The 27209-nt window shown below is 48.1% G+C and overlaps 1 protein-coding gene across 2 annotated transcripts in view; it reads left to right on the forward strand.

Moving 5' to 3' along the window:
* The first annotated feature begins 3655 nt into the window (after positions 1–3655).
* Positions 3656–27209, forward strand: part of EDAR (ectodysplasin A receptor) — a 95032-nt gene continuing 71478 nt past the window's right edge. For both annotated transcript variants that reach the window (XM_077914837.1, XM_077914838.1), the window contains exon 1: positions 3656–3937. The gene's annotated coding sequence lies outside the window, so the exon portion shown is untranslated. The remainder of the gene's footprint in view (positions 3938–27209) is intronic.

The raw sequence follows: 27209 nt of genomic DNA on the forward strand, positions 1-27209 counted from the left end.
CGTGGCCACTTGTTACAGGTAAAGGCAGTTCAGGGTTGGGGTGAACAGCTGGAAATAGCCTTCTGGTCTGATGAAATGCTTTACCAGACAGTAATTAGACAGCAGGAAACTGTCATTAGCAGACAGTAGTGGCCTCCACCCACACAGCCCAAGCATCCTGCACCCCCTCACCTACTTATCACTTTCAGAAACAACACTGTCTTGAGGTCAGAGTTTGACTGTCTCTTTCATCGTGGCATCTAGGCATCTCAAGTAGAGCCTGGCTCCTTAGGGGTGCATCATGCACTTGCTGAATGAATAAATGATGCCTGAACACATTGCTACATGTAAAGAATGCTATCCTGACAGAACGTGTGGATATCAGGAGTCTTCTTTCCAGCTCACCCAACCATCATCACCCAGTGATGACCAGAATATGACTCAAATTGGCTTCGCTGGTTAATTATCTGGTCTATTAGATCATTCCCACCAGTGCGTGACTGTTTGCTACAGGCATGGGAGTCCTCCTGAATCTCTGCGAGCACTCATAAAGCCGCGGCTCCGAGGTGCTGAGAGCTGGCACCTGCCTGCACCAGCAGAGGGTCCACTGGGTCCCCTGCTGCATCTGTGCTCGCTCGGTGACAGAGCACAACAGGCCCAGCAAGGTTCTACTGGGGTGATCAAGCACGTGTTCTAAATTACACGCCCCAAGAGACCCCACTCACCCAACCATGGTCTGCAATCTTGATTCATGTTCTTATTTAAAGAAATACTATTGATAACCTTTTGCCATTTCTACCTCAGTCTTTTAGAAAATGTGCAAAACAGAAAATCACGTATTTTCAAAGCCCTGAGGCCTTAAATGATGATAATCAATAATGTCTCTTGTTTCATTCTTAATCAGCTGAATAACTATGATGACTGTGACCATTTCATGTGTAAGCATCTACATCCTTTCTTGATAGCATAAAGTTTTGGATTTTTCAAAAGAAGGAAAAACACTTGGGGGGGGTCTGCTACGTCATCCATATTCAGCACCTGTTCTGATTTTTCCACCTTTCTTTCTAACTTTTGGCAATATCAGTGTCCTTCTCTAGTAAATTTAAAGTCTCCATTTAATTTCCATTAGAGTCTCATTCATTTGGGGAATATAAAAATTAGTGAAAGGGAATAAAGGGGAAGGAGAGAAAATGAGTGAAAATATCTGTGAGGGTGACAAAACATGAGAGACACCTAACTCTGGGAAACGAACAAGGGGTAGTGGAAGGGGAGGTGGGCGGGGGGTTGGCGTGCCTGGGTGATGGGCACTGAGGGGGGGCACTTGGCAGGATGAGCACTGGGTGTTATGCTAAATGTTGGTAAATTGAACTCCAATAAAAATTTTTAAAAAATAAACATAAAAAAATAATAATTTCCATTAGAAACAAAGTTGCATGTAAGATAATCTCTATCCTCAAACACACTTATCAAAATGACCAAGCTAAAAAGTCAAAATTATACACAGGATACTTATTTCCTTTTCATTTTCCAGGTTCCTAACTCAATAATTTTTAGTGATTTCAATTTACCACAAGCCATCAGTGTGGGCATATAAATAACTGAATCTGAACATTTGGGTTAAAGTTCTCATTTGGGAACCTATGTTACCTGGACTAACCATTGACATTGGTCAAGTAAATTGGGTAAATACAGCTCTGCCCAACCTCCCTACCCCAGTCCCAAACATTTTGTCTCTGTGTCTCTCTTAAGCTCTTTACTTTCTCATGTGTGAATTAACTTGCATGTATCCAGGACAGAGAGGACAAGATGGAAAGGGAGAACGTAGAAATCCAACTTCAACCTGCTGCTCTATTCCTCTGTGTGTCAGTGGGCTCAGGGGACAGAAGGGCAGGAGAAGTTATTATATTCTTGTAAAAGCTGGGTTTTGATGTGGACAGAACTGGAGGGTATGATGCTGAGTGAGATAACTCCATCAGAGACAGACAATTATAGCATTTCATTCATACGGGGAATATAAGAAATAGTGAAAGAGATTATAAGGGAGGAAGGGAAAACTGAATGAGGAAAAATCAGAGAATTTGTTTAACTCTGGGAAACAAACTGAGGGTAGCTGGAGGGGAGATGGGCAGGGGGATGGGGTAACTGGGTGATGGGCATTAAGGAGGGCATGTGATGTGATGAGTGCTGGGTGTTATATGCGATTGATAAATTATTGAAAACTATATATGAGACTAATGATGTACTACTATATGTTGGCTAATTGAATTTAAATTAAAAAAATAATAGGGATGCCTGTGGGGCTCAGTGATTGAGCATCTGCCCTTGGCTCAGGTCATGATCCTGGGGTTCTGGGATCAAGTCCCACATCGGGTTCCCTGCATGGAGCCTGCGTCTCCATCTGCCTATGTTTCTGCCTCTCTCTGTGTCTCTCATGAATAAATAAATAAAATATTTAATAATGATAGTAAAGGTCGGTTTTTTCCTAATCATTTAACATGTGAGAAAAAATGGACAAATGCTAAAAGGCAATGTCCTTTCAAAATGTTTGTGTTTCAGATGTGTTCCTGATTATCTACTGGTAACTAGGGCACAGGGGTGCAGGGGCTCCCAAAAAGAGCAGGCTCAGTCACTTACCACTGACAAAATCCAAAGACAGAGACAGGAGTGGTGGTGAAACAAAAAAGCCAACACAGGAAGACCGCTCACTAATGTCTTAAAGACCATCTCCAAAGTGCTAAAAATACGTCCAGGTGTATGTCTGGAAAATGTGGGACAAAGGATGGTGGGTATATGCAGATGGGAAGTAAAGGTCACCGCCCACCTGCTGCAGGGTCAGTCGTTAGGGTCTGGCTGGCTCAGGGCAGTCCTTAGTGCCTGAGGGGTAGTTTCAGTTCCTGTCAGGGGTGCTTCACCCATGGGTCTTCTGCCTGAGTTAAGAGAGAAACTGGAAAGAACTTAATAAATTAGGAAGTGGAGACTGAGGTCAAAATAGAGGCGGCTGGAGTCCTCTTTATACTTATTTATAAGAGAGAAATGTGGAGTTACACGAGAGATATAGAGCTCTCTGGAATGTGACGGGGTCCAGGTGGGTACGTGGGGTACGACCGGGTCCAGGTGGGTATGTGGGGTGTGATGGAGTCCATGCAGGTATGTGGGATGTGATGGGGTCCTGGCAGGTACGTGGGGTGTGATGGGGTGCAGGCGGGTATGTGGAGGTTTGTGGGGCATATGGCCATTTTAGTGTCAGGGGAGAGGGGAGAGATCAGATCTGGGGTCAGAGCCTGCTGTCGCTGTGCAGGGAGGAGGGAGAAGGACAGGATGTGCACTGACATAGGAATATGGCCCAGAATGATGCAGCAGCTCCCAGGCCTGAGGCCAGCGCAGTAGGGGGTCCTCGGGTGACCAAGTCTTGGTCCGTGGAATCTAATGCTGATTTAGTCTGTTTGGCCCTCCACTCCCCAGAGGCTGGGTGGGCCCGGTAGAAGCAAGGTTCCCGCTCTTTAAATAGAAATCGCTGATTCTACAATTTCCAAGTGGTGTGTTTCAGGGTAGGACGTCAGGAGCCAGGTGCGCGTGTCAGGGGTGCTGCGGAGGGGTGACCCTCGGGGCGGGTGCCGGCCTCTCAGTGCTGGGAAAGGCCTCTAGATGGTGCAGGTGAGTCTGCCGGAGGGAAGGCCGCCCTGCGGGACGCCGCACACTCGCAGACGGGACGCAGCAGTCCAGGAGCAGTTCCCGGACTGCCTTTTGGAACAGGAGGAAAAAGGGGCGGGCAGCGCCGAGGAGCCCTGCCCCGGGCAGCCGGGCCGGCCTCAAGGGACGCGGGCCACCTGCTTCTCCAAGCGCTGCCGGAGGCCACCTGTGAAAGCTGGTGGCCCCGCAAGGGACCGTGCCCGCCTGTCTGCACAGACCATCTTCTGCCTGGATTAGAAACTGACCCGCCAGCAGGTCCAGGTTCCAGGTAAGCCTTGGTCCTTCTCTTCGGGTTTTCTGAACTCTTGAGTCGTTGGAGACGGAGGTGTCATGACTGAGAAACGGCCTGAGTGCATTTTTGAAATGCGCGTCATTTTTGGGTTGCGTTTGAACAAGCTTTACCAATTACTGTGCGTCTGCACTACCAGGTCTGAGATCGTTTCTTTGTTTTCAGGAAAACAGTAGAAACCCCATTTTGCTCCTGGTTGCACGTTCGGTGAGTGAGCTAAATCCTAGGTGTGTAGCTGGCTTTCAGATTTTGGCTCCCGAGACCTCGGGTGTCTCCGAGACCATGATAAGTTTGAGGTTTGCCCCAAGCTCGGCTCCTGGGGAACGCAAGCAGTAGCTGGGACCTAGCTGTATACCTGCGTCCCCCTGAGTTACCTGCGGCACCCGAGACACCTTCCAGGTACACTTTTGAATCATGCCTGAGACCCAATGCCTCAGAGATCCGTTTTGGGGTGCACAGTGGGGGAAGTACGTACTGCTGATGATTGAGGCATTTCTTTCCAGCCAAAAGGCTGCTCAGTGCTCTGACGCATCGCGGACTGGTTTGGGCTCCCGCACAGGAGCCAGCTCAGATTCTGCAGCATCCTGTACCTACAACTGCTCTTGTGTTGCGGGCTTGTGGGCTTAGGGCAGAGTGAAAGGGGGCAGCTGAGCAGGAGGGCAGCCGCCGATGTGGGCCCAAGGGGGCAGTCAAGACACTAAGGTTCCAGAGCTCACTGACAGGGGAGCAGAACAGAAGCCCGTCAGTAGGGGCATTTGGGACTTGGTGGGAGACACAGGACACCACGAGGCTGGAGTGAGGACAGAGCAGAACCCGACCCCACCTTTTCTGCTGTCCAACTAGCCACTGCTCTGTAGCTCTGAGGTTGCATGTCTGAGACACTCTCTAAGAATGAAATGGCAACTAATTCAAAATATTAACAAGGTAAAAAGCCATAAGGGACTAAGGAGAAAGGAATCAATTCAAATAACTAACCTAGAGACTATTTCTTGCCTGACTTGATGCTCTGAGATTTCAAAGGTATGGCCATTTAAAGTTACTTTTTGACAAAGTCCATCAAAAAGAGAGATCCTCATCGGAGTTGGGTGGCATTTGTCTTGGCGATTGCCCAGCAGAGAGAGGATTGGGGCCCTGCTCTGGGCTGGGTCAGCAGGGGCCTCTGCTGTGCCTCCTCCTCATCCTTCAGTGAGCCAGGCTGTACCTGGGAATATTAATTTGTGAGCATACAGCAGAAGGGCAATCCTGGAAGCACATGGCTTTGGGAGGAAAAAATAAATAAAATTTCCTTGAAATGTTTGATTCTTACTCTCTGGCCATTACCTGATTTCTAAAAGTAAACAGGATTTCCATTTTGTTGAAGATACATATTTGCAAAGCTCAGAAGTGTCAGGGGCTCACCCTTTCTTAAGCATCAGCATGTCCCCATACCCAGCAGAGCACCTGCCATAGGCAGCAGCCCAGTGTTTGCTCAGGGATGTGAAGACAGACCTGGTCTTACCCCCTATTTCACACAGTACAAACCAAATTGACTCTTTTAGCTGAGGAGTATCTTCTCATCCAAGTTCCTTAGGTCCCAAACGAGCACAGGTGGAAGCCAGGTCACCTAGTCACCCTTCTCTATCTGGGTGAGTGAGTTTAGTGGTTTCTAAAAGATGAAGTTCATTCTCAAGGAATTGCCCAGGAACCCAGTGGCAAAGACTCAAGTAAATTTGAAAGTCAAACACAGGAGCTATGAATAGGATGGCATTTGGCAGGCCATCCTGGTGCTCAGCTTCTCCCATCGCCTTCCCTTCCCAGCCTGCCCAGTGTCCTGCCTGCATGCCTTCCAGCAGCTTTCCTCCAGACCCTGGTTTGCTCAATTATCCCGGAGGACACCTGCCTGCTCACCTCTTTGATGCTGTTTGAGGCTCTGCCTAGCTGATTCCACCCCCCAGCAGGATCATTAATTAATTTATATTACACTCACTTAGCACATTAGGTCAATTAGGAAACTGAGGCCCCAGCCCTGTCTCAGAGTGGTGCCCATCACAGGGGGTGATACAGTCCATCCTGAATTCCTATCTTGGGGCAGGACTTTGATTCAATCTCCAATTATTATTTTCCCATAGAGTGAGGAAGAGAAGATAAACTGATGTGCCATCGTTTAACCTTTGCCTTACATTTCTAGACCACTTTGCAAGTATTTTCATGCATTTCTTCCCTACTTTCCAAACAAGGAAATGGAACCTTAGAAAACTAAATGGCCTGCCCAACCCCATATGGCCAGTAATGACCACCATGCCAACAGTAGCTCAGGGCATCATGCTGCGTAACTTGTGATTAGGAGGGCCGCCACCAGAACCTCTGTCCCCTGCCTCTGCGGCGGACACTCTTGCCTCTGTTAGGATGTGTGGCAGTGGTTCTGGGACAGCCGCCCGCTAGAACTGAGGGTAGTGAGAGCAAACTTCTGCCTTTTGAGGAGCCCAACCCTCATACCCCACTGTTTGCTGGCCGCCGTCCTCATCAGAGGCAGGGCTCAGGAGGAAGCAATCTCCCCTCCATTCCTGTGAGCCGTCCCCATGAAAGCTTATAGTATGGGAAATATAGTGGTGGGAAATACAAAGTTGCTGTTCGTTTCTGGTGCAGAGTCGAATGTAGGTGATCTCAGGAACCAAGAGAAATTTCCAAATGGCTTTTGGGGTTCAGGCATCCCAACGATTTCTTGGCCTCTGCTAGTACAAATGAAACTAGACTGGGATCCCTGGGTGGCGCAGCGGTTTAGCGCCTGCCTTTGGCCCAGGGCGCGATCCTGGAGACCCGGGATCGAATCCCATGTCGGGTTCCCGGTGCATGGATCCTGCTTCTCCCTCTGCCTATGTCTCTGCCTCTCTCTCTCTGTGTGACTATCATAAAAAAAAAAAAAAGAAAGAAAGAAAGAAACTAGACTCTACTTTTTCACCGTTATCTGTCTTGAGGTCATCACAGAGCAGTGCCCAGGGTGGGTAACCTGTGCAATCAAAGGATCTCAGCATCAGGGTGGGCCGTTCATTTGCTGGTAAACAAGGGATCCTGCAGTCCAAGGTGCCTTCCATAGCACATAGTGGGAACTCAGTGAAAGTGCAGTTGACCCTTGAGCAACACAGGTTTGTACTATGCGGTTCCACTTATATGCAGATTTCTTTATAAATACAGTACAGTACTATAGATGTGTTTTTTCTTCCTTAGGACTTTCTTAATAACATTTTCTTTTCTCTAGCTTACTTTATTGTAAGAACGCAGTATATAATACAAATAATATACAAAATATTTGTTAATCAACTGCTTGTGTTATTGGGAAAGCTTCTGGTCAACGGTAGGCTATTAGTAGTTAAGTTTTAGGGAAGTCGAAAGTTCTTTGTGGAGTTTTGAGTGCTCAGGGGTTGGCCCTCCTAACCCCCACGTTGTTCTTAGGTCAGCTGTATGTCCAATGAATGAATGAATGAGATCCTCCTAAGAAAGGTGACCAGTTGTCCTGATCACAAACTGGGGAGCAAGGGACTGCCTAAGTGAACAAGCAAACAAATTCCAGTTTGCAAAGCTACCCTCTCTGAGTGCAGAGATACGTGTTATTTCTTCAAGGGTGGGTGCCCACAGATGTCAAACACACTGGCTACACGGGGGAACAGACACAAACTGGTGATGCCGGAAGCTGGCCTCCTGTGCCCAGGCCTCCTCCAGTAATGCCCAGAGCTCTGCATTCAGTTTCCTGTATAGTTAAAGGCCACTTCTGACAAATCAGATCACTGTGGAAAGCAGATGGGTGGTAATGAGCCTTGCGTAGGGAAATGCATTTGTGTTGATAGCCACAGCTGTGCCACCCACCAAGCTTATATCATCCCCAGTCACTTCCCAGGACAGTAAATCTGACTGTGCTCAGCACGTGGCTGGAAGGTGCCTTGGCTTGTGAGTCCCAATAGAATCAGCAAACAGAGGAGGAATAGCCACACTCATGTCATTACGAGTAGTTGCAAGGCCTGAGGTGCATGGGAGGCAAGCTCAGCTGTGGTATTTCTAGATCCCTTAAGACTGATATTGTTAAAAGATACCATTCAGTGGTTGTATACAAGCAACTAAAAGGTGAGCCCAAATACTGAAATAAGATATTAGTCTCTTGAAAATAATAGGGAGATAATTCTGCCAACAGCACTCTAATCCTGACAAAAGGTGCTTTCTTAGGAGATGAAGAAAGACAAGTAGATCTAGACTACAGATGAAAAATGGTGGGCTGGGCGGGGAGGGTCGCAGATTTGACAGCTGTCCGATCATTACCAAATCTTTTCTCTTGAAGTTTCAATCTTGCTGTCTTGCCATATTCCCAGTTCCATATTTCTTAAATGTCAGGCACAGAAGAGAGATGAAGGTAGGATTTTATGTTGGTTTTAATATACGTTCATTCAGCAAATCTTTTCTGAGCACCTGCTCCATGGTGGATACTTTGAGGGGACATAGTGATGGAGTGGTACCATTCATGGGTGAGGACATGAGATGTCCCTGTTTCGTGGAGCTTACATCCTAGTGTGGAAAAGGAAGCCATCACACAGTGATACAGATGTAGTTCTGGGTGAATCCAATGCCATGAAGAAACAAATAAGCAGAGGAAGCAGACAGAAAACACTGGGGGAGGGGGCCCCTTGAGAGCATGTTATCTGAGTGAAACCCTGAGTGAAGTAAGGGAGGGGACTCAAGGGAGGGGGAGGCCCCAGGATGCGGATGAACTCAAGACATGCCAGCACCAGCAGGAAGGTGCTGTGGCTACAACAGAGGGAAATATGGGAAGAGCAGGAGATGGGAGGAGAGAGCCAGGAGCCAGAGCATGCCAGGCTAGAGGCTGTGCTGAGAAGTCTGGGCTTTCAGCGCAGGCGGTGGGAAGGCAAAGGAAACCATGTACTAACTTGGGCTGAAGTCAATCATGAGTATTCATGCCCCATACCACTCGAGGACCCTTAGTGCCCACCACAGGCCATTTGTTATGTTGTGAAACCCACCCCCACCTGCCATGAGTCAGGTCTCCAGGTGTTCTCTTCCTGAGAGGGCTGGTCTAGCTAATGTGTAGACAGCAGGGCAGACAGCAAGGCAGGCAGCAGGACAGACAGTAGGGTGGGCAGCAGGGCAGACAGGAGGGCAGACAGCAGGAGAAGCTGGAAGGATGGTGGAATGATCCCTTTCAACCCATAATCTGTTCCCTCTGCAATTAACAAATGACAAAGGGGTCTTTTCTGAGAAAAGTTTTAAAGATTCCAACTAGAAACACATGCTTACAGTTTTTAATGTCTCCAACTCGAAAAGAAAGCCCAGAACATCTTATGGAGTCCCACGTTGCCTCCGGCCCTGTGCACCCGACGTGATCCTCCTGCATGCAGACAGCCCAAGCCAGTTCCGCTCACCCTGTTTGTCATCTGGAGAGAGGGACAGGCACTTCCTGGCATTGGGGAGCATGGAGCTGGGCTCTGCTCATGCAGCCCCGCGCCCTGACCCCGAGTCATGAAGCCTCTCTTCCAGGCGTGCTGTTAGGGATCCATTGGAGAGATGGATATCACAGCAGGTTTGGCATGCCACAGCTATTTGTGCATTGTGCACAGCCCCCGGAGCTAGGGAGAACCCTGGCCGCTCAGCCTGGTCAGCATAGCTCAGCAGCACCTGGCAGGTTTGATTTCCTTCCAAGTGACAGAACTATGGAGAAGCATCAGGATGGGAGGCCAGCCTAGAGGGAGCGATCCTGTGGCAGGGAAGCCCAGGGCACTGAGAGCGCAGGGATGGGTCAGGAGGCCAGAGGTGGGGTGCGCTCTGGGCTTGGCATCTGGCTGGGCTCCTGATGTACAGTGAGCCCTAGACCACAGAGGACGGTCAGATGGGATGCACACATCTTTTGCTTTGGCTGACTTTGTTTACTTGGCAAATATGGTTTTATGGTTTAATATTTTGATTGAGGCTTTTTGTTCTTGTAAAACAAATGTTACCTCTGTCCTAGAAAAACCATGATCCTTGAGAATACTGAGATGCACTGAACTTTCTTCAAAGCATTTCCGAGGGCTTTCAAGTTTCATTTTCTTTAAGATTTAGTCCTTAATAATGGCTAGAAATGGCTGTTCCTAAACCTTCCTGTCCATAATGAAGAAAATACATCAGAATGGACACTTTGGGGATATGGCTGCTGGACACTCCACCCTCCCCAGAAATCCAGCATCCCTACAAAGCAGGGGCTGGGCAGCTGGGCAGGGCGGCACTTGTAAATGGCACAAGGCAAGTGCGCATCAGTAGGTTTGCAGAGTGGTTTTCTGCTTGATGGAGTCCTTCCTGGGTGATAAAATCTTCAGTAAGTATCATTTAAATTAGAAGAGCTTAGCTCATTCTCAGAGATTGGGAGACAGAGACCCATCCTTAAGATACGTAACGCGCAACAGATGTGTGATCTATCCTGGTGGCCTCTGGCAGGGGCCAACTCTTCCTACAGCCACTGTGATGTGAGCAAATGCCTTGGTCCCCCTCTAGCACTCATTTAAGCAATTTCTCTCCTCATTGTATGGACAGAAGAAACCAAGACAGGGACATGCCAGTGACTTGAGACACTTGGTTTTGAATCAAGTCTAAAAACCCAGAGACTGGACTTCCACCACCATCGCTGCCAGTTGGTTTCCAACGTAAGGCTTCCACATGAAATTCATTATCCAAACAGACCACACACAGCTCTCCAACTTGACTTCTGCAATTGGCGTGTGTGAGGGAAGTAGCGCTTGAGAATATTACCCTGATGATTATCACAGTCGTTGCTTTTGAAGGCAAATATTTATTTTGCAAGGATTGCAAAACTAAGAATAGTAGAATGTGGAGCTCCCTCATGTTTACAGAATAAACAGAATTGAGACACTGACAAATGCAATGTCCCTGGATCTCTGAGGAGCCAGCTGTTTGCCTTCTGCATCAATTAAACGAAAGCAGGGGCCTCTGGAGGTGCAGGTCTCCATGGGGCTGAGCATCTTCCCGCTCATCCCACTGGGTTCTAGGCAGGAGGATGTGGGGTTTGGGAGGGCATCCTTCTTGTTTACCCCTGTGGCCTGAGCAACACTTTTCAAGGGCCTCCCTGGAGGTTTTCCTTGTTAAATTAGAGAGGCCACTGCATTTGCCATAGAATAACAGCCTACAAATTTTGCTCGAGGTTTTGAAAGACGATCTAAAAGAAATGGAAGACCCGGCCCCTGTTCTTAGGGCTCATAGGGCTCAAAAGAAAGCCACATATTCACACACAAACAGAAAGATTCATATAAGACATAGAAATAAACAATATTGCACTGTAATCGTGTGTTCAGTGTGTCTCCGGTGTTGCACTGAGTGGTGCTCTCTGAGGCCAGGAGCACATCTCCATGGGAGCACCCCTCTAATCCCTAGCACGTGGCACATCTGTGCCTCACATAGTAGATACTCAGTAAATGTTTATATAAAAGAACCTGTATGGAACACTTATGACCTTCACATTTGCATTTCATTCAATCTGTGTAACAATTCTGTGAAGCAGAAATTATCACGGTGTCACAAATGTGTGAGTCAAAGCTCAGAGAGGTGAAGTGACTTCCCCAAGAGCTTGCTACTGACAAATGGCAGCATTTCAGCCGAGGTTCACAGACCTCAACTTGGTGTCTTTTCCATGGACTCCTTCAGAGATCAGGTCTGGGGTGGGCTGTTGCAAATTAGATTGAAATTTAACTTTTTATCATAACCCTTTCAGGGGTAGGGTATAACTTCTTACCTAGGCAGATATCTAGACTCATCTCTGAGTCTCCCAGATCCTTTTTTTTTTTTTTTAGAGAGAGAGAGAGTGGTGGAGAAAGACAAAAAGAGAATCCCAAACAGACTCTACACCCAGCCTGATGTGGGGCTCGATCTCATGACCCTGAGATCATGAGCTGAACCAAAATCAAGAGCCAGCTGCTCAATGAACTGAGCCACCCAGGCACTCCTCATACCCCTGTTGGCTGGTCCTGGAGCCTGTAGATATATTATTTGGGGCAGCAGGATGCTGGGAGTCAGAGCAGAAAATAGAGTCTCTCTTTCCATCCGCCAAGGCCAAGAGCCAACCACGCAGCCACTGTCCTCACAATGTCAGTGTCAGAACTGCATGAGAGCCAACACAAGCCAGATCCACTTCAACTTCCGAGGCCTTTCTTCTCTGATATTGGGCTGGATGTGTCCTGTTGGGGTCAGACTGCAGTGGACACACCACAGGAGCTGAACACAGGGGCTGTGTGGAAGTGTGGGCTGGAGTGCAGCCTCCAGCATCCGTCAGACATGGGCCCCAGTCCGGCTTCTCCATGTGCTAGTGACGGAACTGTGGACAGTCATTGCTGGGTAACATCTGTCGGTTACCTGACAAAGGACAACAGTACTCAGCTTGTGGGATCATTGCACAGATTTAAGTGAGGTGAGGCAGGCCAAGCTCTGAGAACAGGACATCAGTGCTCTGCACACACTCGTGGGCTGAATTTAATACATCAGCTAGACTTTGGCTTATGAGTCATTCACAGTGGTTTGGTGAAGGTCAAGTCCATCTGAGGTGTCCATCTTTCCCTGGGACAACCTATCGATTTGGCTAGGATCCAGAATACCCCTGGAGCCCTGCAATAAGGGGCAGCTACACAGAGGCTAGGCAAGCATGCTGTCTGCTTGCTCCCTGCCCATAACACCTGGACTGCACTTGGACCACACTGGCTTTCCTGCTGCTCCTCACACAAGCCACAATTCCTTCTGCCCAGAATATTCTTCCCCAGGATCCAGGTCTCTGCTAACAAGTCACCTGATCACAGAAACCCTCCCTGGCCCGGCTCAGAATAAAAGAGCGGCTCCCACCTCCAAACTCCTGTTTTTGGTGCTGATCATGAGATGACTCACTAGACACACAGTGTAACTTAGGGATCATCATACGTAAGTGAGCCTAGAACGTGGTGGGCAATCAAGTTTAGAATCTCATTTAGAAACGTGGATCGCTGCTGAGACCAGAGGCAGGTGTGCCTGTGTACCTGGGGATGGGGATTTCCTCCCTTCCTCTTGACAGCTTCACAAGGCAGTGTTCACCCTGCCCTGCCCTGCTGCGCTGTTGGGATGTGACTCTCAGGAGACTTCCTGGGACTCTCCCCTGGAGCTCAATGTGAAATCAGTGGAGCACGTAGAGGAGAGGATGGAGAGGAGAGGATGGAATGAGCGGAGGTTAAAGAACAAGTAGGAGGCGTAGCCTCAGCTGAATTTCAGGCGAGGAGCTCCAAAGCAGCAAGTGCCCCCTGCCCATACCCCTTCCTCCCTCCCCACCCCGTGCAATCTCACAGCAGCTGCGCTGCTCCGCACAGGTGTGTGCGCTGTCACACACGCACACACACACAGCAGTCATGGGGGGCAAGGTACCACGCTCTGTCACAGTTGGGGGGCTGCAGCCCCCTCCCACCAGCCCCACCCCAAGGGCACATGGGCCACTCTGCCTCCCCGAATGCTGCCCTCACAGCCGACTTAGGGACCCATCAGGAAACACAGATGGTCAAGGTAAAGGAACTTCGTTCACGGGGCCAGTCATCCACTGAGAGCAGCACTAAGGGGACCACAGCTTTGCCTCCCCAAACCCGCCGAACTGTCCTTTCATGGGTTGGTGGCTGTTGCCTCCAATCGGCCAGAGGCCGCCGCTGGATCTTCAGTTCTTGCCATAATTCATCTAACCCTGGGTGGGTGTGGTGTCCAGGTCTCAGCAGCTTTGCCAGCTGACATGGCCCCATTGCCTGGGCCTCCTTCCCCATCCTTTCCTTCTCCCATTCCTCAGTCACCCTGTTTGGGATAAATAGTGCCACCAAACTGTGCAGTCCCTGCATCAGGATTTACAATCACTGCTCCCCAGCCCCTGGCACCCTCCTCAGCTGGAGTACCACATGGTGTGTGTGTGTGTGTGTGTGTGTGTGTGTGTGTGTGTGATTCAACAATCAGAATAACTCAGAACGAGACCTGGACCAGGCTGGGGTGTGGAAGAGTGAGGGGCAGAAGCAGCCTGGTGTGGGTGCCAGCAAAGGAGCTTGTTGGAGGGACTGAGGCTCACCAGATGGAGGTAGCAAAGCTGGCTCTCAGTTTCCCCAACTGGATGATACCTTTACTTCCTGCACATCTGGAGTCTAAGATACAGATTCTCCCTTAACTCACAGCAAGAAAGGTCTGTTCCTTAAGTATGAGTTAGAGACTTGGGAAGCGTGATGAAGAAAGGTAGAGAGAGGACAGGAGGGAGGACCTCAGCCTCACTGGGTGGTTTAGTATCTGTGGTTTAGGTGAATCTCCTGTTCTACAACACCAAACACCTTTGAAGCTGGCACTTCTCTGCTTCCTAGGTAGACACCTGAGCCCTCCCTGGAAATGGACCATCTGCTCCTTGTGTGCACCCTCGCCCCGCCCACTGGAAACTCTTGAGGGTTAATAGTTTCCTTTTGGAAAACTTTCCAATTATATTCATCTGAGTTTACATTAGCTGCTTCCTTCTGTTCTCTGTGTGGATTATTCTCATGTTGGGTTTAATTTAACCAAATTCACAGCTGTGCTAACAAATTCGTTGATGCCCTTCTGCTTTCAGAATGAATTTTTCTGAGTCTTTTCTCTGGCTTTACTGATAGACTGTGAACATACTGAAACCTTCGGTGTCAGGCACTGGCTGGTGTTCCTTTTGCTTCAAAACCCGTTTCCTCTGACCATGCCTCACTGCATCTCAGATGCTAACAAGTTTAGTTTTAATATTTTAATGGTTAAAATTTATGATTTATAAAAATCACTGTTAAACACAAAGAAACAACACAAAACATGTTTGTTTCTCTTAGTGCTGTCAGCCTCACAACTATTAGGAGGAGAGATCTGTGTGTTCTATAAACATGAAGATCCCCTGGAGGCCTACTTTTTAGAAATACATTGTGAAATTCTGAGTCTTCAAAATTATTTTAAACATGGAGTTTTGTAAAGACACCCAGAACCTGCCAATTTCAATATTTTTGATGAACTTTTTTTAATGAGCTTCTTGTATTTAATTAGACTTAACGAGAGGCCTGGCCACCTAGTAAGATGGTGGTTATTGGGAGCCAAAGAGATACAATGGGGTGTTCTAGGCCTAGAGGGTGTATTTACCCCTTAAAACACTACTCTGTACCCTGCCTGGACCCTTTTGTACTTCAAAGGCCAAAGATGGGTTTCTAAAAGAGGTTTCTAAATGAAGGCAGCGCCCCAGCAGGCCTTACCCAGAGGCAGGACTCATGCTTGCCCAGAGCGGGTTGTCTTCCTGCCCTGGCACTTCCCTGTGTGGACACCCTTTATCAGAAGAAGAAATGCCTGCAGCCCAATTCTGTCGGGGTAGGTTGGTTGGAGGTCTTCTATTAGAAATAGGCTCCTTGCCTCGGTGTCCATCGAAAGATGAATGGATAAAGAAGATGTGGTTTATGTATACAATGGAATATTCCTCAGCCATTAGAAACGACAAATACCCACCATTTGCTTCAACGTGGATGGAACTGGAGGGTATTATGCTGAGTGAAGTAAGTCAATCGGAGAAGGACAAACATTGTATGTTCTCATTCATTTGGGGAATATAAATAACAGTGAAAGGGAAGAGAAGGGAAGGGAGAAGAAATGGGTAGGAAATATCAGAAAGGGAGACAGAACATAAAGACTCCTAACTCTGGGAAACGAACTAGGGGTGGTGGAAGGGGAGGAGGGCGGGGGGTGGGGGTGAATGGGTGACGGGCACTGAGGGGGGCACTTGACGGGATGAGCACTGGGTGTTATTCCATATGTTGGCAAATTGAACACCAATAAAAAATAAATTTATTATTAAAAAAAAAGAAATAGGCTCCTTGAAGGGTCTCATCTATATCCATAGATGCCACGAATCCTGTCTATAGATAAGAATACACATATGCTATAGGACCCTAATCCATCATGCAGTATCATGTCTTGCATTTAGTGAGGGCTTAGAAAGTGATTAGTATGTATGAATGAGAGATTGAGCAAGAAAAGGAAACACAAATGGTTTTTCCCTCTCAGCGGGAGTTGTGCTAAGGCCCAGAAAGCTACTGGGCTTTCACAGATGCTGGAGCCCGTTGCCGCTGTCAGTTTTGAAAGTCTTGTATTCATTAGAGTCTTACAGACTTTTTCAGCAATGGAAATAACGAAGACTCTCAATGAGAAGGTAAATGGGTAAATGTGTGTCTTGAGGTTGAGGAAGCAGTACTGGGACTTTCAGATGTGCCAAGTCCTTCATAATAACCTGGAATCATTTTTTTACTTAAAGAATACTCAAAAAGGGCAAGATCCTCGGAGAGCCAATGACAGGAGGCCATGGACCTCTGAGGTAACACTGATGAGCCGTGAAGGCAGAGCTCTTGGCGAGCAGCCCAGGACATTTCAGGTATCCTTTCTGGAAACACGCAGGGGCTGGCCGCTGGCGGGCTACCAGCATCCTCAGGGCACCATCTCAGACTTGCTGTCATAGCATAGTCACCTGCATAGTGGCGAGCTGGTTCTTTCCTGCACTGAGAGGCAACAGGCATCCTCAGGTATCTCCTCACCTTGCCCCACACCCGGATCTACATTGCTTTTTTTTTTTTTTAAGATTTTATTTATTTATTCATGAGGGACACAGAGAGACAGAGACACAGGCAGAGGGGGAAGCAAGCTCCATGCAGGGAGCCCAATGTGGGATTCGATCCCAGGACCCCAGGATCATGACCTGAGCCTGAAGCAGATGCTCAACCACTGAGCCACCCAGGCATCCCAGATCCACATTTCTAATGCCATTCTCAAATGGTATCAGAATTCCTGGGAGAGAGGGTTCATCACAGGGTTGGGGCAGAAAAATAAAATAAAAATAAGCCTGGAGCATCCTCTAGTGCCAAGAAAGTAGAGAAGGGCAAGCTGGAATAATTTAAGCAGGAAAATCGTGTTGGATTATAATCCAAAATTTAAAATAAATATCCATAGAAATAAATGATTGAATTAATAGAGATTAAGAGACAAATCTGTCATTCAGAAGAATTTGAAATACATTATGTGGACACTCCCCTCTCAAAGAGCTGGGACATAACTCTGCCCCCCCTTAGGAGTGGACTCTCATCACTAAGAGTCCAAAAAGGACAGTGTGGAGGCAGAAAAATTTATTTTGAGTGGAAAGGCCTGGCAGGTGCTCCAGGTCAGTATCAACAGTGATACATGATGTTAACAGTCCATACACCCCACCGGATGTGATGAAGAGGATGCTTTACCTCTGTGATCTTCCTCCGTAAAACCCATAACCCCAGTCTGACCTTGAGGAAAACATCTAACAAACCCCTCAGTTAAGGGACTTCCTATACAACACCTGACTGGCCCTCCTTAAAGTGTCCAAGTCATCAAAAGCAGTGAGAGTCTGAGAAACCATCACAGCCTGGGGGAGCCATGGAGAGTAAACATGCTGTGATGTGGTGTCTGGGGTGTCATCCTGGAACAGAAGAAGGACATGAGGGCAAAACTAGAGACGTCTGAATAAAGTACGGATGTGAGCCGCCTATCACATACTAGTGTGGGCTCATCAGTGGTGATAACGTGTTAGGCTAGTGTAAGGCCCATCCCTGGGTTGAAACCCAGTCTCCCTACTTTGCCCCTCAGGCTTTGGGAACGTTACAGCTCCTGGAGTGCTGGCTCAGGGTGCTTCCCTGTCTCCTGCCCCCAAACTCTGCTTAATCCCTGTAGACAGTGTCCTTGCACTTAGTGGGGACTCAGAAAAGCAAATTCAGTGCTGAGTTCTGGTTCTCCAAGCCAACCGGAAAGGTGGTCCTCGTGCGGGGGGCTGCACGATGGCTGCCTGAATTGTCTGGGGATGACGGGGTGACTGCTTTCAGGGCTTTTGAATCTCCAGCAGAATCCTACAAGCCGCACATTTTCTGTGCATGCCTAGTGGCACAGCGCAAGTGCTGAAAGGTAGAATTCCACCTTTGCCACTTGGGTTATGTCTACTCTTTGTGGTTTAAGAATGGTACCTTAATAAGAGGGTACTTCTGTATCTAACCCATAATCCACCAGGAATATGTGACACTTTTCATTTTATGCTTGTTTGTTTTTTAAAGATTTTATTTATTTGAGAGAGATAGAGAGAGAGCACCAGCAGGGGAAGAAACAGAGGGAGAGGGAGACGCAAGCTCCCCGCTGAGCAGGGAGCCCAATGCAGACGGACTCCCAAGACCCCGGGATCACGACCTGAGCTGATGGTAGATGCTTAACCAACTGAGCCACCCAGGTGCCCCTGGCATCTTTCATTTTTATTATTCGTATTTGAAAAATGAATGGACAGGAAGGTCTTAGGTCTCCTAGAGGTGGAATGTTGAGCCTTTTGTGAACAAAGCTGAGGCCTACAGCTCCATATTTAGTTGATGATGGGTAAGAACTTTGTGCTGAAAATATCCTGGGGCCTGATCTTAAACCCCAGGAAAAGTCATTAAGCTATTTTCATAAAAGTGGAGGCCAGCAGGGTTTCCAAAAGAGCTCAGGGTTAAAGGGCCTTTGCGAATTCTGATATGTTTTTCTTACCAGGAGATGGAAAGTCAAGCCTGTGGCTGCAAGCCAAGCAGTTTGCAATGTTTACAATCCATGGTGAACAAGCCATGTTATGAGGGTAGCCCGGGACTCCCCAGCTGGCTTCCTGGAAAATGCATTCCTCATTTCCCCCAGAGACCGTCAGTACCTTGGCAAGTAGAGGGAGAAAGGCACATGGGTCTAGAAGCCACTGCTTTCAGGCTGTAACTGTTCTAGCACAGGGCAGAGTCAGGGGCTGTGCTCACTGCCAGGGTTTGGGCCCAGGGCATCCTCGGGCTCTAGTAGCTTCTGGGCATCCCTGTCTGAGCTGCAGTGGGGACCGGGCTGCCCGATGCTGTCTGCACCCTCCTTTGGCCCCCGCTGGGAGGAACCATCCCAACGTCCAGTGGCCTATTTTCACTCAGGGCAGGGAGGTGGCATTATGAATACCTGGTGAAGCACCCTCCTGGGAAATGCTCAATCACAGTGTTCTGGGCATGCCCAGCTTAGGAAGTTCACGACAGCACAGGGGAAGATCTCGCTCGCCGAGGGAGGTGGAGGGGTATAGGTGGAGGAAGAGGCACCTGCACAGCAGCAGCAAGCAGCCTTGTGGCCACCACCTTTTCTCACACCCTCTCTGAGTCTCAGTGTTTAGTTTCTGGGCCACCGGCCATTGTCTGGTCATTAATAGATCAGCTGGGTGTTGTTTGTTTGCTTTTCAAATTAGCCAGACCAGTTCCCACTGCTGTGAAATCACAGCCGAGGCCACAAGTCGGGCGGAGTAGGGAAAATCCACGCACCCTGTTCAGATGCTGGTTCTGCCCACCCTGGGCATGCAGGGCACACCTGCCTGAACCAAGGTTGTGCCTCTGCTCTCCAAAGCCGCCCCAGCCCTGCCCCCCGCACTCCTGCAGCCTGGCAGTGGCTCAATGTGGTCACTGAAGCCAGCCAGAGGGGCAGGCTGGATGCCTGAGGGGCCTCCAGAAAGGAGTGGGGACCTCAGCATGACTGTGCGGGCTCAGGCTGGGTGACTGCACCGTGTCGGGCCCTGCCTGCCTCTGTGTTTAGATTTCATTGTCATTGTCTGCTTTAAACCTGAAGCTTCTAGAGAACCGGGGTCAGCCCGTCTATGTAAGTTCTGTTGGAACCGAACCTGTGGGACAGCCATGTGGATGTTCATTCAGCACACCGGGGCGTGGCAGATGCAGCAGAGGACACGCAGTGAAGCAGAACAAGCAGCTTCAGACAAAGACCTTTGCCACCTCACATAGCTTTGGAGGCCAGGCTCAGGGAGAGGACCAGAGTCTCGGGGCCACACCACTTGAAGACGTGATGGAGGCGGGGGAGCCACAGGTGGGGAGGCTCTCCTGCGTGGCCACCAGCAGCAGGGCCCACTTCCTGGCCATGTGAGCCTCTCCATGGGCTGCTTGAGTGTCCCCATGATGTGGTAGCTGCGCCACCCAATGCGAGCAGGCAGGAGTCTGCTGTACCTCTGATGACCAAGCCTCACAGGAGTGCCCGGTAACTTCTGCTGTTTCTGATGGTTAGCAGTGAGCCACCAAGATGAGTCCGTACTCACAAAGAGGGGAGTTAGGCAGTGTCAGGTTGTGGATGCATTTGAAGCCAGCGCAGCTGGTCTCTAACACTAGCTTGCCCCTGACTACTACATGGCCTTGGGCAAATTACTTCGAATCCATAGGCTTCAGTTTCTTCCATAAAATCAGAGAGTTGACCAGATGGCTCAGGGCCTGCCCTCGGCCCTCATGCCCTATGTTCATTCATTCTGTGTATTCATTAACTGAACATTTACTCCATTCTTACTCTGGGTCTAGCTCTCTTCTTGATTCCTGTCTTTACGCTGAAATACGTGGGGAGCTTCTAAAAAATGCAGGTGCCTGGAACCCACCCAAGAAATTCAGCTTTAAGTGGTCCAGGGAGGAACCCAGGAGCTCCACAGTCTTAAAATCTCCCTCAGTGATGCCACTGTGCAGGCAGAGCAGAGGACTGTTGCTCTAGAGTTATAACCTTGGACTCTGATGGACCTGTGAATCACCTGGGGATCTGGTTAGGATGCACATTCTGATACTGTGGGTCTGCAGTGAGGCCTCAGATTCCACATTTCTAACAAACTCCCAGGTAATACAGTGCATTCCAAGGACTACCCTATGAATAGCAAGTTTCTAGTTGCTGGGAGAAAGGTGCGGAGGTACAAGGATAATCCCCATCCCCAAAGAGCAAAGAATCTAGTTAGAGAGGAAGACACAGCGTGAAAATGTAAACAGCACCCCAAGACCTAAGTGCCCAATATGTGGCCCAAATGGGATGTACCAGGAATTGAGTATGAGATGGTGAAGAGTATCCCAGGTGACCCACTGACCCCTGCCTGGACCATCACCAGCACGACCTCATTCCCATTTCTCCAGCAGCTACACAGGTGGCGAGCAGAAAGTCCAGGTCCTTCTGTGATCCATGGAAGCCTTTCACGAGTTAGTTTGTTTAGCTGAACGGTAGTTCTTTCCACAGGGAAAGAAAAGAATTAGCAAATCTATTATTTGTATTTGTTCAGCCTTGTAGTCTATTCCCAAGATGCTTTTATTGTTTAGTGAGCTTGCTTTTGTTGGCACCAATAACAAATTAAAATATGTTTCCTGAATTTATGTTAATGGTGTGAAATTCTAGGCTTATAGAAATTTTAGTAAAATTTCTCTTAATGAAAGCTGCAAGTAACCATTGTTCTAGTTTTGCTTCTTTCTCTCTCATGGGTTTTCTGTTAACCTCAGTTCTTAGCAGAAGCCCTCCTCTTCCTTGATGTGTCTTCCCTTAGCATGTGTCTTCCCTTAGCATGTGTCCAGTGACTCCCGGACTCTGTTGTGTGTGGGCTGACCACACTCACTCAGCCTCCCAGCTCCCAGAGGCCAGTCCAGGTGCATCCACATGGTGCCTTGCCCTCTCCCACACTTTGAGAAGTCTGGAACAACACCGGGCCCCTCCTCAGGTACTGAAACAGACTCCTAGTTATACTCTGGCTTCCAGGTTCTCTTCCATTAACAGATTAATGGTCCTGAAATATTTCCTTTCCCCTGTCACATAGCCTGACTCCTCACATCCCAACCAAGTACTTTTCAGTTTTTTGGGGTTTTTTTATTGCAGTATAGTTGACGTACAGTGTTATATTAGTTTCAGGTGTGCAACATAGTGATCCGACATTGCTGTGCATTATGCAGTGTCCCCCATGGTAAGCCAGCGTACTCGTGGCTACCATCTGTCACCTTGCAACATTATTATGATATTATTGACTACATTCACTGTGCTGGAGTTTTCACCTCCGCGACTTATTTATTTTATAACCGGAGGTTCATGGTGGTACTTGTCAGCCTAATGGGCACCACTGGGGTCCTGTGAAATGAGACTGGGACTCGGGGAGGTGGGGGCTGAGTCTGCAGCTCCGACGGGCTCCTGTGACACCCTCCGTGCCAGCGCTAGGCTGGAGCCACGAGGTGCTGCAGGGCAAGCTCCTGCTCCTGGGGGCTGACGGCCCAGGTCACCGTGATGCGGCCAGGTGCCGCCCACCCCACGGGGAAGCACAGGGTCCTGCGCCTTGCCCCCCAAGCCCAGCCTCAGCTTTGACACGAGCCTCTGTGAGCAACTCCCCTGCTTTGCTCCTTTTGTGTTTAACCGGCTCTAGCATCTCTGTGACCCGCATCAAACGCTGACTTCGCCTTGAAGCTTCCCTGGCTGCTGTTTCTTTCACCCTCTTTGGATCCCTCACAGCTTGCTCTCGGCTGTTCTTTTGCTCTTAATCACACTCTACAAGGCATTGTTATTTCAGTTTTTTACATGTTTCTGACTGTCTTTCCATGGTGAGGCCTGAGGGACTGTGGCTTACTCATTTTTCACTTCTTTTGTATTTCTTTCAGCACTGAAATGGTACTGTGCATTTATTAGGTACTTAATAAATTTCTTGAAATGACTCAAGGTAAAATTCCTGCACTTAGTCAAAAATTAGTCTGAGAAATGGGATAAAGGGCCAAATTGAAACAGAATCACCCCACCTCATAGTCCTCACTGAACTGAATAATCGTCTATGGACCTCCGCACCGGATCGCAGGGGGTGACCTGCCTCCTGTCGGGGGCCTAACACAGTTCCTGGCCCTGCAAACATTTGACAAATGCACAGATCATGAGTTTGCAGACTCTTCTCGGTGGAGGTGTGAGCCAATCTGTCTTCAGCTGTCACATCCATGAGTCGTACAAATCAATAGCAGCAAAAACAAGACCAAGGGGAAAATGGGCAATTGCAGAGGAGGTCTTGGAAAGGCAAAATCTCACTAGGTATCTTTTTTAGAAGATGGGGTAGCGGATGGGAGGGACCAGGGCAGAGAGAAGAGCGGAAGTGACGGAGGAAGGACACCCAGCAAACAGAGTCAGTCTCGGGCGTTGGTCTTTGGCCCGGGAGCCATAAATGTCCTGCGGGCTCATTTATCACCGACGGTGCCGGATGCCTGAGACAAGGAGCCATAAGGGCAGCTGTGTGTTCATGGGGAATCTCATTGTCGAGGAGCTAAAACTGTGACTCTTCTATGGTATAAACAGTGGGGAGCAAAGCCCCACCCAGTACCCTCCCCTGAGGAGTCAAGTCATCCTGGGCAGCGCCAGGTGACAGTGGGCCGCGCCGCCCTTCCAGGTTGTGTTATTTGCAACTGTTGGTTCTTCGATCAGGGTCCGGCTTTAGCCCAGGGTGACCTGGGGGTGAAGGGAATAAGCCCTCTCTGTACAGCAGTGGAAGGAGATGCCAGCTCTCTTTCCCTCTACAGTGAGGAACAAGAGAAAGCCCCTTGGCTATTACCAGGGGACTGTGGACGGGAAGCTCAAGGTACCGCCCTCCCAAAGCTCCTCCCCCAGCCTGCAGCAGGAGCAGGGAGGGCAGGACCCAGAGGGCTGATGACACAATGGTCCTCACTGTCCTCGGCTGCAGCTCCCAAGGAGCCACAGGGACTTTATATGCTCTTCATTCCCTTGCAGCTCAGAGAAACCTGCTCGTTACTAACATGGAAAGCTACAGCCCTGTTTTCCAAGTTAAACAACCATAAGGAGTGTTGCACCATTAGCAAATAAATATTGCTTTTTCCACCTTACCCTCATGCTTTTATTTTCTGTATCTATATTTAAAAAGTGGATAGTATCTTAGTATAATAGGTACAGCAGCATGTCACATGTAGATGATGCTTACTCAGTCACCATTAGGGATGTGCAACCAAAATAAGCTTGGAGACCTGTGTGCGGATCCGTTCCTCCTCAGGTATTCCAGTGTATCTGAATCACCTGGCATCTAATTGAAATGCAGATTTCAATTTATTATAGGTCCAGGAGGGCAGAGAGTCCACACTTCTCACAAGTTCCTGGGTGATACTGCTGTAGCAGGTCTGCAAGACCACACTTGGAGGACACAACAGGTTCTGGCTTCTGATCCGTAGAAAATGCTAACCTGGTGGCCCACTTGGAGGTGGTATGCACCCACATGCCAGAGTGGAGTGACGTGCTCACCAGCCCACCTGCACTCAGGAGATGGAGCAGTGGCCGTGCTAAGGGTTACCTGGCATGGATTAACATTCCCCATCTGTCGCTTGCTGGTTATTATGACCTTAGATAAGTTACTTAGCCTCTCTGAGCCCTAGTTACCTCATCTGTAAAGCGAGATCAGTAACAGCACCTTTCTCAGGCTGCTCTGTGAAAATCAAATGAGCTGGCCTGTGTGCAGCCCCTGGCACAGTGATGGGGTTGCATGGGATTGTCCAGGGTTGCCCAGGCTGGGGGCTTCGGGGATATGGGATTCTGTTTTGTTTTTTGTTTTTGTTTTTGTTTTTGTTTTAGAAGGTTTCTAACTTTTTTTTTTAATCGGAGTTCAATTTGCCAACATTTAGCATAACACCCAGTGCTCATCCCACCAAGTGCCCCCCTCAGTGCCCATCACCTAGTCACCCCAAACCCCCACCCACCTACCTTTCTACCACCCCTTGTTTGTTTCCCAGAGATAGGTGTCTCTCATGTTTTGTCACCCTCACTTATATTTTCACTCATTTTCTCTCCTTTCCTTTTATTCCCTTTCACTAATTTTTATATTCCTCAAATGAATTAGGCCATATAATGTTTGTCCTTCTCCTATTGACTCATTTCACTCAGCATAATACCCTCCAGTTCCATCCACGTCAAAGCAAATGGTGGGTATTTGTCGTTTCTAATGGCTGAGTAATATTCCATTGTATACAAAGACCACATCTTCTTTATCCATTAATCTGTCAATGGACACCAAGGCTCCTTCCACAGTTTGGCTATTGTGGCCATTGCTGCTAGAAACATCGGGGTACAGGTGTCCCAGCGTTTCACTGCATCTGTATCTTTGGGGTAAATCCCCAACAGTGCAATTGCTGGGTCGTAGGGCAGATCTATTTTTAACTCTTTGAGGAACCTCCACACAGTTTTCCAGAGTGGCTGCACCAGTTCACATTCCCACCAACAGTGCAAGAGGGTTCCCTTTTCTCCGCATCCTCTCCAACACATGTGGTTTCCTGCCTTGTTAATTTTCCCCATTCTCACTGGTGTGAGGTGGTATCTCATTGCGGTTTTGATTTGTATTTCCCTGATGGCAAGTGATGCGGAGCATTTTCTCATGTGCGTGTTGGCCATGTCTGTGTCTTCCTCTGTGAGATTTCTGTTCATGTCTTTTGCCCATTTCATGATTGGATTGTTTGTTTCTTTGCTGTTGAGTTTAATAAGTTCCTTATAGATCTTGGAAACTAGCCCTTTATCTGATACGTCATTTGCAAATATCTTCTCCCATTCTACAGGTTGTCTTTTAGTTTTGTTGACTGTTTCTTTTGCTGTGCAGAAGCTTTTTATCTTGATGAAGTCCCAATAGTTCATTTTTGCTTTTGTTTCTCTTGCCTTCTTGGATGTATCTTGCAAGAAGTTGCTGTGGCTGAGTTCAAAAAGGGTGTTGCCTGTGTTCTCCTCTAGGATTTTGATGGAATCTTGTCTCACATTTAGATCTTTCATCCATTTTGAGTTTATCTTTGTGTATGGTGTAAGAGAGTGGTCCAGTTTCATTCTTCTGCATGTGGATGTCCAATTTTCCCAGCACCTTTCATTGAAGAGACTGTCTTTTATCCAGTGGATAGTCTTTCCTGCTTTATCGAATATTAGTTGACCATAAAGTTTAGGGTCCACTTCTGGGTTCTCTATTCTGTTCCATTGATCTATGTGTCTGTTTTTGTGCCAGTACCACACTGTCTTGATGACCACAGCTTTGTAGTACAACCTGAAATCTGGCATTGTGAGGCCCCCAGTTATGGTTTTCTTTTTTTAATTTTCCTCTGGCTATTCGGGGTCTTTTCTGATTCCACACAAATCTTAAGATGATTTGTTCCAACTCTCTGAAGAAAGTCCATAGTATTTTGATAGGGATTGTATTAAATGTGTAAATTGCCCTTGGTTACATTGATATTTTCACAATATTAATTCTGCCAATCCATGAGCATGGACTATTTTTCCATCTCTTTGTGTCTTCCTCAATTTCTTTCAGAAGTGTTCTATAGTTTTGAGGGTATAGACCCTTTACCTCTTTGGTGAGGTTTATTCCTAGGTATCTTATGCTTTTGGGTGCAATTGTAAATGGGATTGACTCCTGAATTTCTCTTTCTTCAGTCTCATTGTTAGTGTATAGAAATGCCACTGATTTCCGGGCATTGATTTTGTATCCTGCCATGCTACCAAATTGCTGTATGAGTTCTAGCAATCTTGGGTGGAGTCTTTGAGTTTTCTATGTACAGTATCATTTCATCTGCGAAGAGGGAGAGTTTGACTTCTTTGGCAATTTGAATGCCTTTCATTTCTTTTTGCTGCCTGATTGCTGAGGCTAGGATTCTGCTTTAAACCCATGGGGTGGTCAGTCACATAGTCAGTGCTCAGCATCGAATCTGTGTACCAAAACCCACCGTCCAGGCTCCGCAGCTCTGCTCTCAGGTGTGTGTCCCGCAGTGGGAGTGAGCACGGCCTGGTGCCTGAGCGCTGGCTGCTCCCCTAGCTGTGGCTGCTGGGGTGGGGCACGGGGTCACCCTGAGCTCTCTCCGACCCTTCCTAGGCTTGCTGATCTCTAGGGGTTTCCACACATGAAGCCCTCAAACCAACAAACCCGCAGCTCTGTCTTAATGAACAGATGGTGTTCTCTGGAGCTCTGAGGGAAAGGGGGAAAGAAAGTGGTTTGCGAAGTAAAAGTGAACAAATTAAAGGATCAAGCTCACCTTAACTTTTTCTACAAAAACACACTTTTCCATGTACGGACAGCATCCAGTTCTTTTCAAGTTTTATAGCCACCTCGTTTGGGCAGAAAAATCAGGAAGTCACTTGTTGCACACAGGACTGTTACAAGTCTCTTTGATAATAAAAAAAAAGGATGAAAAGCAAGTAGGAAATCCGTAAACACTGACTTTAAAGGCCCAAGAGCAATGGACCTCATCTTCCCTCTGTTCCCTCTCTTGCCTGCAAACCCCCTAACCGTATTTTCCACAGCCGTCCCTGCAGCCTCAGGGAGAACACGAAGTATTGAAGTATAAGAAAATTCGAGCCTTTGATATTCCTAATTTTTTTCTGGTTCTCTCTGTGAAATATGAACCCACCACCGATTATCCCAGGGACT

Source organism: Canis aureus, chromosome 11, assembly GCF_053574225.1.
Source record: "Canis aureus isolate CA01 chromosome 11, VMU_Caureus_v.1.0, whole genome shotgun sequence".
Lineage (NCBI taxonomy): Eukaryota > Metazoa > Chordata > Mammalia > Carnivora > Canidae > Canis > Canis aureus.